Source organism: Pristis pectinata, chromosome 3 (assembly GCF_009764475.1).
Source record: "Pristis pectinata isolate sPriPec2 chromosome 3, sPriPec2.1.pri, whole genome shotgun sequence".
In the NCBI taxonomy this organism is placed as follows: Eukaryota; Metazoa; Chordata; class Chondrichthyes; order Rhinopristiformes; family Pristidae; genus Pristis; species Pristis pectinata.
This window is the reverse complement of record NC_067407.1, coordinates 76,699,014-76,710,118: the sequence shown is the minus strand read 5'-3', so window position 1 is coordinate 76,710,118 and position 11,105 is coordinate 76,699,014. Positions and strand designations below refer to the sequence as shown.

The following is an 11,105-nucleotide window of genomic DNA, read 5'->3' as shown; positions in this document are numbered from 1 at the left end:
CCATGTGCTAGTGAGTTGGCTGTGCCATTGTGTAGTGCAGGAGCTCCAAACACCAAAGGCTGACCACTCACCTTCTTGTGTCCTCTGGTAGAGCAATGGAATGGTTGTCACACTGAACCCGTTGATGGGCATCTTTGACCAACCCTTGCTCCCAGTCCTGACATTAGCCTCCCTCCTATCTGAGGAGGAGCTGCTTGCAGCAAGCTGCAGAAGACCCATGCCTATTCAAGCTATCCACTGTGACCTCTTAAATCCACTTGCTGCATGACACCCAGCCACCATGGTGCAACTTTCCACAGCAAGAGGGAAAAACAGAGACCCTCCCACGTCAGTAGCGGAGGTTGGCTGCACCAGCAAACAAGCTCCTTCTTACAGATCCCACTGTTTGCCCACCTGGCTTCAACACAAATGTCACTCCACTCTTTAAGAAGGGAGGAAGGCAAGACAGGAAATTATAGGCCAGTTAGCCTGACTTCAGTGGTTGGTAAGATGTTAGAGTCCATTATTAAGGATGAGGTTTCGGGGTACTTGGAAGCACATGACAAAATAGGCCAAAGTCAGCATGGTTTCCTTAAGGGGAGATCTTGCCTGACAAATTTGTTGGGATTCTTTGAGGAAGTAGCAGGCAGGATAGACAAAGGAGAGTCAGTGGATGTTGTTTACTTGGATTTTTAGAAGGCCGTTCACAAGGTGCCGCACATGACGCTGCTAAACAAGATAGGAGCCCATGGTATTACAGGAAAGGTACTAGCATGGGTAGAAGATTGGCTGACTGGCAGAAGGCAGAGAGTGGGAATAAAGGGGGCATTTTCTGGTTGACTGCCTGTGACTAGTGGTGTTCCGCAGGGGTCGGTGTTGGGTCTGCTACTTTTCATGTGCAGCGTAGAGAAGTGTACAGTCATGCACTTTGGCAGAAGGGATAAAGGCATAGACTATTTTCTAAATGGGGAGAGAATTCAGAAATCAGAGGTGCAAAGGGACTTGGGAATCCTGATGCAGGATTCCCTAAAAGTTAACTTGCAGGTCGAGTCAGTAGTAAGGAAAGCAAATGCAATGTTAACATTCATTTCAAGAGGACTAGAATATAAAAGCAAGGATGTAATGCTGAGGCTTTATAAGGCATTGGTCAGACCACATTTGGAGTATTGTGAGCAGTTTTGGGCCCCATATCTAAGGAAGGATGTGCTGGGTTGGAAAGCGTCCAAAGGAAGTTTACAAGAATGATCCTGGGAATGAAATGGTTAACACATGAGAAGTGTTTGATGGCTCTGGGCCTGTACTCGCTGGAGGTTAGAAGGATTGAAACCTACCAAATATTGAATGGCCTGGATAGAGTGGATGTGGAGCAGCTGTTTCCAGTAGTGGGAGAGTCTAGGACCAGAGGGCACAGCTCAGAATAGAAGGACGTCCCTTTAGAATAGAGATGAGGAGGAATTTCTTTAGCCAGAGGGTGGTGAATCTCTGGAATGCATTGCCACAGACGGCTGTGGATGCCAAATCATTGGGTATATTTAAAGCTGAGGTTGATATATTCTTGATTAATAAGGGTGTCAAATGTTGCGGGGAGAAGGAAGGAGAATGGGGTTGAGAGGGAAAAGTAAATCAGCCATGATTAAATGGCGGAGAAGAATCAAAGGGCTGAATGGCCTAATTCTGTTCCTGTGTCTTATGGTCTTATGGTCCAACTAACCATCCATTGAGTAATTTCTGAGCAGGACAAGGACTGTGTCTGGCCAATCTCCATCACTGGGTCTTCATGGCAACCCAGACTGTAGCGGTGGCAAAGCACAAGTGCTAGTATGTGGAATTAGTATAGTTGGGTCTTGTCAAGGTGACATGAAGAGCATGTTTTCCCTTGTAAGAGAACTGAGAACTAAGGGTCACTGTTTAAAAATAAGGGATTACCCATCTGAGGCAGAAGGGAGGTGATTGTTTTTCTCTCAAAGGATTGTGCATCTTTGATCTCTCTCCCTCAAAGGGTGGTGGAAGCAGAGTCTTTTTAAGGCAGATGAGTCTCTGCTAAGGAGGAGGTGTAAGTTCACCAGGGATTGATAGGAATACAGAGCTGATGTTGATCTTATTAAATGGGAAGCAGACTTGAAGGGCTGGTTAGTCTCCCGCAGCTCACATACATTTCTATATCCCTGGGCATGTCAGTCCCCTGGAGTCCATCTGTAGTCAAAGAGGATTAGAAAATGGCCATCAGAGCCGACAGTATGTCCTCCCTTAATGCCTGGGATATATTTTATCTGGGCATGATGATTTATCCACTTTAAAAGAAATTAGACCGTGTAATATATCAACTGTGTTTATGATTTCTGCTACTTCACATTCTTCCTTCTTGATGTCAATGTCAGTATTATTATTCACTTCTGCAAAGGCATGTGCAGAGTATTCACTTAGAGCAATACACATCCCCTGCCTCCACACAATGGCAATTTCTTTAGTTTCTCATTGGACCAACTCCTCCCTATGTTATCCTCATGGAATTATAAAAAAAATCTTTGGCTTTCCCTTGATTTCATGCACCCTCATTGCTTTCCTGATTTCCTTCCTTATTTCAACCCTGCATTTTTATACTCACTGTTGAACTCTCGGTATTCGTTATAAGCTGCCCTTTTCTCGGATCAGCCTACCCTGTATGCTCCTCCACCTCCAGTGGATCTGGATTTGGGAATTACTTCTTCTATTGGTTGGTGCCCTCACCCTCTCCTCCTTAAATAACTCCTATGCCTTCAAGTAGCTCATATCTTAGCTTGATGCAACTGGAGGTAAACCAGAATATTTCTTACACTCCGGGTCTGTTTTTGTCATTCTTCACGGATTTATGATTGTTGCTTCCAAATCCCCTCACACCCACCTTTCCCATTTGCCCGGATTAATGCACTAGCATTACATCCAGTACTGTGCCCTCTCCTGAAGACAGAAGAGACTGCAGGTGCTGGGTCAAGCAGCATCTGTGGAGGCAAAAGGTGTAAATTGGCATTTTAGGTTGAGACCCTGCATCAGGACCGAGAGGGAAGAGAACAGATTGCCAGTATAGTGCAGTGCAAGGGAGGGGTGGGATAGAAGCTGGCAGATGATAGGTGGAACTGGATGAAGAAGGGAATGATGGGCAGATGCAGGTGAAATCTCTTTGCATTCTGGGCAGTGAGATTGATTTTTGGTCCACAGGTGAGTCAATGGTTATGTGGAGCAGGAAGGAAAGAGGAGCTGAGGTCGGGTCAGATCAGCCATGAGCTGACTGAAGGGGATCAGGCACAAGGAGCCAGATGCTCTCCGCTTGCCCCTTGCTTTCTGGTCTGAGTGTTGCCAGCATTTTCCATTTTTATTTCTGATTTCCAACATCTGCAGTTTTTCTCTGCATCACATACTAACCGTGGTTTTGTTTTCCATTACATGCTGGAAGGAGAACTACTGGCACTTCAGGCTGTACCCGGTCATTTTCTATGAACCTTCTGGTTCCGGGAACTCGTCCAGCCGGCGTGCGGTTCCACTGACGCCCCGCCCTCTTATTTACATACCAGAATGCTTTGCGCAAATGGCAATGAATACTAATTCCTTTTCCCGTGCTTCTTTCACGCCGAGAGTTGTAAGTTAACGTTTTAATGCCTGGAAAAGTGTGTTAAGTCGTGTCCTCTCTGCTGTTGTGGTTTTGGTTACAAATGAGGCTGGTCATGTTTACCTTAGAAGGGTAGATGTACAGTGAGGAGAGAGCGGCGAGGATCGTCCTTCATTACACTCTGGTTTCTCTTCAGATCGTATAAATCTTTCGCCTTTTACTAAAGATTTCCGTGGGGAGGAACACTCAGAGTTTTAACTAATTTTTTGATGCCCTGCTTAGGTGGGGCTTGTATTAAATGAAAAACAGATTTAAACATTAAGTGCTTTGACCGCTACGAATTGTTTTAGAAATGGTGTTAAGTTTGTGCTACCTATGTGCTTGAGGGCGTTATAGTATCTAAAGCTACATTACATTGGTGGCTTGCACCATGGATTTAATGAACTTATATTTCTTTCCAACAACTGAACTTACTATAACCTACCAGGTCTGTCAGGATGGCTGCAGTGACAGGTACCTCAGAATGGTAGGGGATTTGAAATACAGTCGGGGTGACCTCAGTGAGGGGAACTCCTTCACCAGGGACCCTACACCAGTGGGATGGCAGAAGATGCTGCAGGACTTTTGGGAGAAGCAGCCACTCTTCACCCTTCCCGGTCAGAAGGAGCATGAGATAAACGGTGCATGTTTAACCCACATGTGCCCATCGTGGACATTCTCACCTTCCTCGTTCCTTAGGTCGAGAGAGCAGGAAGCTGCATGGACATCCAAGGACCTGTTTGGGATTTGGACCAGAAAGCGTCAGGTAAAGGACAAGTTAAGGCTAGATGCAAATGGAGCCATCATCCACCCTCCCTCAGTGTTCATCATCAGAGGGAACTGTGCGTACAGGGCAACCGAGGGGAGGGTCTGTCGTAACTGCAACAAACCTAGACATGTAGCAGTCCAATGCAGTGCAGTCGTCTGCAAGAACTGCAAGCAGGAAGGCCACCAAACCAAGGACTGCAGAGAAAGTAAGAGTTGCAACGTGTGCGGGGAGGCAGGCCGTCTCTACAAGGCCTGCCCAAAACGTGCCTGTACCTATGCTCAGGCAACAAGAGGAGTTGACACCAACAACTCCCAGCGGAATGCTGAGGCAGCCCCTACCAATGCAGAGGCCCCGCAGAGACTGAGACCGAGAATGAGGATAGGCCATCCACCTCAGGTTCCCAAACCCCAGTCACAAGCTCCCAGGTCCCTCCCCAAGAGGAGGAGTCAATGGCAGGTGGTGGAAAGGAAGAAGTCTCAGAAGACACCATCCAAGAGACAACGGGCTTTGGAGAGTAAAAGTAATGGGAAGAAAAGGACCATGCAACGGACAGACACCAGCAACAACTCCTGGTTGGAGGATGAAGTAAATATGGAAAACACAGTCAGAGAAAGGGGGTGAGAAAGAGGAGAGGAGCCTACAGATATGGGCGAGGGGAAAAATACAGCTCTGGAAGACCAGGAGCAGTACAGAGGCCATTGGCCCCCAGCTCCAGGAGACCGGGAGCAGCAAAGTCCCTGACACACCCCAGTTCTGAGTGAAGGAGGGTGCAGAACAATCAGAGCCAGAGGGCAGAACAGGAACACAGACTGATCTCCCCCCAGTGACACCATCAGCATCGCCACACCCTGGGGGATACCATTCCCAGTGCCTGAGCCCAAGAACAGTGCAGCAGTTCACCAAGGCTGTGGGTATGAGGGCTCAGGCTGATTGACAATGGACTGTATTTGCGAACCCTGAACTCAAATAACTATGGAGATAAAACTGGCATCTTTAAACGTGCACAGTGTGAAGAGCACCGTGCGATATGTTAACGCCTTGCAATACCTGGCCAAGGTCAAGGCGGATGTGACTTTCCTACAGGAGTGTGGGCGACCTCACCTCTGTAACTATCGGAGGTGGTTGCAATGGTATCCCCAGGGATTGTCTGTATGATCGGTTGGGGGGGGGGGCGGGATTCTACTGCGGGAAAGTAACTTCTCAATCACTGAAGTCAAAGAGGTGGTGGGGGGCAGCTCCTCGTGGCTGATGTAAAATACCATAACAATCTGCTCCGGCTAATTAGCTCATCGGGAATGGAGGCGCTGCTGTTGGTGATGCTGGCCAATTTCGTTTTGTAGCCATTTATAGTATGTAAGCCCTGCCACAACTGATGGCTGGTCTGGGACTCGAATTTGGACTGATATTGTCTCTTGGCATCTCTGATAGCTTTACCTGGCTTATCTTGGATAAGGGACCAGATTTGCTGTCCTCCAGTCATCTGGCACCTTATCTGTGCTCAACAAAAGACTTAGAAGTCTCTGTCAGGTCTCCAGAAATCTCCTCCCCTAGCAGTCTGGGATACATTTTATCAGGCCCTGGGAACTTATTCAAAGTCAAAGTCAGAGTCGAGTTTATTGTCACATGCACAGGTGCAATGAAAAACTTACTTGCAGCAGCATCACAGGCACATAGCGTCAGAAGAGCAGCAGTCACAAGAAAAACACAGTTTTTACAAGAAAGAACACAATTGGAACAAAAAAAACGAAGTCCATTTTAGTGTAACGTAATGAAGGTGGTCATAGTGTTGCTAAGCTGTAGTGATTAAGGTTTTCACCGCTAACACATCGAATACCTCCTTTTTAATGATAATATGTCCTTGAACTTCACAGCCCCCCTTACACCCTTTTTTGCCAGGCTCTTTCTGCGTCTGTGCATTGCTTCTATCTGCTATACTGTAGCGGTTGCTACCGCGGAATAAAACAAGACTCTACTCGGAGGATTGCCAAACAGAATTGGTTTATTTTCCCGCCTTGCGCGGGCCCTTTAAGGGAGAATGTTCCTGCCCAAAACAACCGGTAATGACGTAAGTCCTACGTCATCAGGACTTACCCGCGCGCGGGTTCTCCCCGTCGCTCGGAAAGACGAGGCCCGCCGCCATCTTGGGCCTCGTCGCTCCGACGCCGCGCGACCCAACTGCCGAGCCGGTTCGCCCGACTAGACGGTGAGTCACCACACAACCCCCCCCAGAACCGGCGATACAGTCCCCAAGGTCCGTGGGCTGTGCCAGCTGCCGCTTAGGGGGGCGGCCTCTGCGTCGCGGCGTGGCAACCTCGACAGGCTGTTGCAGATCCAAATGGGCCGGTTTGAGGCGGTCCGCCATAAAAACCTGTTCCCTGCCTCCAATGTCCAAAATAAAAGTGGATCCGTTATTGGGGAGCTGTTCGAGGAAGGCCTGTTCGAACATCAGGCATGGCTTGTGTCCCTCGGCCAATGCCAGCATCTCATTCATTAGGGCGGATGGGGATCTGTCCCCCAGGCCGTCCAGATGAAGCAGGCGTGCAGCACGCTCACGACGGGAGAGGCCGAAGGTCCGAATCAAAAGGTCTTTGAAAGCCGGGTACTTATCTTCCTCCGGAGGCGACTGGATGAAGTCTCCAACCTGGGCGTCTGTCTCCTGGTCCAGAGAGCTAACCACATGGTAGTACTTCGTGGAGTCGGAGGTGATCTGCCGAAGGTGGAATTGCGCTTCGGCCTGGTCAAACCAGACGCTGGGCCGAAGTGTCCAAAAGGTGGGCAGCTTGAGGGCCACTGCGTTGGCTGCTGCGCTGTCGTCCATTTCGCGGGTCCAAAAGCCGTTTGGACCGTCGGGGTCACCAATGTAGCGGTTGCTACCGCGGAATAAAACAAGACTCTACTCGGAGAATTGCCAAACAGAACTGGTTTATTTTCCCGCCTTGCGCGGGCCCTTTAAGGGAGAATGTTCCCGCCCAAAACAACCGGTAATGACGCAAGTCCTACGTCATCAGGACTTTCCCGCGCGCGGGTTCTCCCCGTCGCTCAGAAAGACGAGGCCCGCCGCCATCTTGGGCCTCGTCGCTCCAACGCCGCGCAACCCGACTGCCGAGCCGGTTTGCCCGACTAGACGGTGAGTCGCCACAACACAGTCATTATGTTTATTTTTGTTTTGTTATGTAAGTAATGAATCATTTATGTTAGTTTAAGTTCATGTAATTTATGTTTGTCATGTAATGTGCTGTTGCTGCAAAAGGCTAATTTTCATGGCATGTATTGTCATGGGTATGTATTCCTGTGACAATAAACTTGAACTGGAACTGCTGAAGCAAGGGACTTGAGGTTCCAAATGCCCCTGAATGCTCCTTCTCTACTTGGGCCAGAGGCTCTTAGGAGTCAGTAGGGATGTTGCATTTCTTCAACAAACCTTTGAGCACCTCCTCAGGACCTTTCCTTGCCCTACCTGGTAATCCTGCTCCATGACAGGGCTGGGAATAGAGCATCCGCTTCGGGAGTCCAGAGTCAGTTACACAAACCACATGGCCTGCCCAACCTAGCCTATTGAGTCTAACTAGAGCCTCAGCGCAGGGGGTGTTGGCTTGGGGAAGGATGCTGACATTGGTTGCCTCATCCTTCCAAGTGAAGTGGGAGTTTATTTGTGGATTTTTTTCAGTGCCATGAGATGGCTGCTGTCTGGGTCTCAGAAGCACACAGGAGAGCAGGGATAGCTGCAACCCAGTGGTTTGTGAGTCTTGTGTCTGTTCTGAAGTTTTGCTCAAGCACCAAGACCTCAGCTGGCGGTGAGAAGGGCCCTCCCTCTCAGATTCTCTTTGCACCTCTTTACAGACTGTGGATTTACTAAGAGGGTTTGGAGAAGGACACAAAGGTCCTCCTTCAATGCAGTCATAGTGAAGGCGGCGTGCGTTGGGTATTATATTTTGTCTGTACAGGAAGGCTCTGACTGGGAGGGCCCCTTTCACCACCAGCCAAGCGAGGTCTTGGTGCCTGTTGGTGAGTTCAGGCGATGAGGCGTTCTGCCAGATGGTTTGAACAGTCTGCTCAGCGAACCACCCCACCGTATCTGTCAAGTCCCTGTCCCACAGTGTCTGCAGGACGTTCCATGCTGATCACTGCCTGATGGACTTGTGGTCAAAGGTGTTTGCCTGGAAGAACTTTTCCACAAAAGACAGTAGTGCGGCACCATCCAGCTGACTGAGACAGTGCGCGGCAGAAGACAGCAACATCGTCCATGTACAGGGAGGACTTGACATGTGTGCCTCCACAGCCTGGCAACGTCACCCCTCTTATGCTCTCGTCCTTCCTGATGGATTTGGCAAAGGGTTCTATGCAATACACAAGATAGGAAAGAGTGGACAACTCTGCCTGACTCCAGACTCGATGAGGAAACTATGTGTCTCCCGCCCATTGACTTGGACTACACTGCGGATATCTGTGTAGAGAGCAGTTGGATCCAATTTCTGGTTTGCTCCCCAAAATCCATTTTGGAGAGCACATCCATCCTGTATGTGTGGGATGTCCTGTCAAAGGCCTTGTCCTGGACCAAGCTGTCCACCCCTCTGTCCTGCATGTAGGCGATGGTGTCCCTGAGCACTGCTAGGCTGTCAAAGATCTTCCTGCCAGGTACAGCACATGTTTGGTCCAGGTGGGTCACCTGGAATTCCTGATGTCCTCCCTCTCTCCCTTCTGCTTGCCATTTTGACCACATTTCTTTTATTTCAAAATAAACTTTATTAATAATAAAAATGTATACAAAGAATAAACAGTGCAAAACCTTTACATTCATGGCCAATGCATGCAGTAGTGTTAACTTATTTTTTTAAACCCTTAGCACTGTTGCCACTCATGTGGCCCCCTGGGCTGATACACCATTTCAATATTAAGGACCTTACCCACTTTACTCAGTCTCTCTGTGTCCAGTAGCGGAAGAACACTAAACTGTGGTCTTTCCCCACCAAGCTCTTGCGTTGTCTGCACCCAGCTTCAGTGCGTCCCTCAGCACGTACTCCTGCAGCCTGGAATGTGCCAGTTGGTAGCATTCCCCTACGGACATCTCGCAGTGCTGGGAGACCAACAAGTTTCGGGCAGACCAAGGGGCACCTTTCACCAAATTGATGACCTTCCAGCAGCACTTGATGTCCGTCTCTATGTGTCCCTGGGAACAGCCCGTAGATCAGAGAGTCCTCTGTTACGCAGCTGCTGGGGATGAACCATGACAAGGACCCTTGCATTAATCTCCACACCCTCTTTGCAAATCCATAGCCTGCAATGATTTGGGTCACTGTCGCACCCTCAACACAGTCATCCCAGGGGCAGCGTGCGTTGGGAGTGATGTTCCGGCCATGCAGGGAGGATCTTACTGAGGTCCCCTCTCACTACCAGTTTGTTGGTGAGATCTGGCAATGAGGCATTCTGCCATATGATTTGGACACTCTGCTCAGGGAACCACCCCACTGTATCCATCATCCACGTCCTGCAGTACTTGTAGGATGTTCTGTGCTAACCACTTGTGGTCAAAGGTGTTGGTCTGGAAGAACTTTTCCACAAAGGACAGGTAGTGCAGCAACATCCAGCTGACTGGGACGTTGTGTGGCAACGGGTCTAGACCCATCCTTCGCAACACCGGGGACAGATAGAACCGCAACACGTTAATGACACTTGGTGTCCATGTACTTTGGTTCCACGCACAGCCTGATGCAGCCACACATGAAGATGGTCATCAGGATGAGGGCAACGTTGGGTACTCTTTTGCCCCATTGTCCAGGGACTTGTACATTGTGGTCTGTCAGACTTGCTCCATCTTGGATCCCCAGATGAACCGGAAGATGGCACAGGTGATTTCTAAGCTGGAGGAGCAGTGGATGGGCCACACCTGCTGCCAGTAAGAGCAGCCCTGAAAGCACCTGATGACCTAAGTTCTTCCCAGTTATTGAAAGGGAGCGCTATTCCCACAGTCCAACTTTCTGTTTAACCTTCACAACCCTCTCAGGCTCTCGACAGTCCTTGATGTGATTGGAGAACAACCTTATTGAGAATTGCAGACAATCTTATGAAGCCACTTTAGGGACAGAGATGAAAGATTGATTTGTACAGTAAGTGCAGCATCTAGTTGCAGACACCACCACTATTAAGGTTAAATCTGTTTTTTATTTACGACAAGCCCCACCTAAGCAGGGCATCAAAAAATTAGTTAAAACTCTGAGTGTTCCTCCCCACGGAAATCTTTAGTAAAAGGCGAAAGATTTATACGATCTGAAGAGAAACCAGAGTGTACTGACAATAAAATCACGACCAACTTCAGCTCACTTCGCACTTACCTCTTTAACATCAAATCGAGCAGCCACAAATAACAACAAGAATGCAGTATACCTTTAATGGAAACAGATTTTACTGCTAATAAACAACGGCATTTGTAATATTCTCAATATCTTCGATATAATTCTCTCTCCGAAATGCAACGTATTCTGGGTATGTAAATGAAGGGGCGGGGCTTCTCCTGATGTACTGGTGGCTCGCGGGATGTTGCAGATCCAGGCTGTTGTTCGAGCTGCAAATGTGCAGGTTCATTCTTTGTGCTCAAAATGTATAAAAATAACTAGCATTTGCAGTTTATTCCCACTTTTAATGTCCAACCACAGGGAGAGATTTCAGAGAGTGTTTGGAGAGGCAAAGTCTGGATAAAAAAAAATCTTGTTTGACCTTTTTCCGACTTCCCTTGACCTT

The 11,105-nt window shown here is 48.6% G+C and overlaps 2 non-coding genes across 2 annotated transcripts; one reads left to right on the top strand and one right to left on the bottom strand.

Annotated features, from left to right (window-relative positions):
* The first annotated feature begins 3,738 nt into the window (after positions 1-3,738).
* On the top strand, positions 3,739-3,852 carry LOC127568980 (U5 spliceosomal RNA). Its single transcript, XR_007956113.1, has one exon. It is a non-coding gene; the product is annotated as a U5 spliceosomal RNA (small nuclear RNA).
* A 6,688-nt stretch (positions 3,853-10,540) lies between these two features.
* On the bottom strand, positions 10,541-10,654 carry LOC127568979 (U5 spliceosomal RNA). The gene has a single exon (XR_007956112.1). It is a non-coding gene; the product is annotated as a U5 spliceosomal RNA (small nuclear RNA).
* Positions 10,655-11,105: the final 451 nt, after the last annotated feature.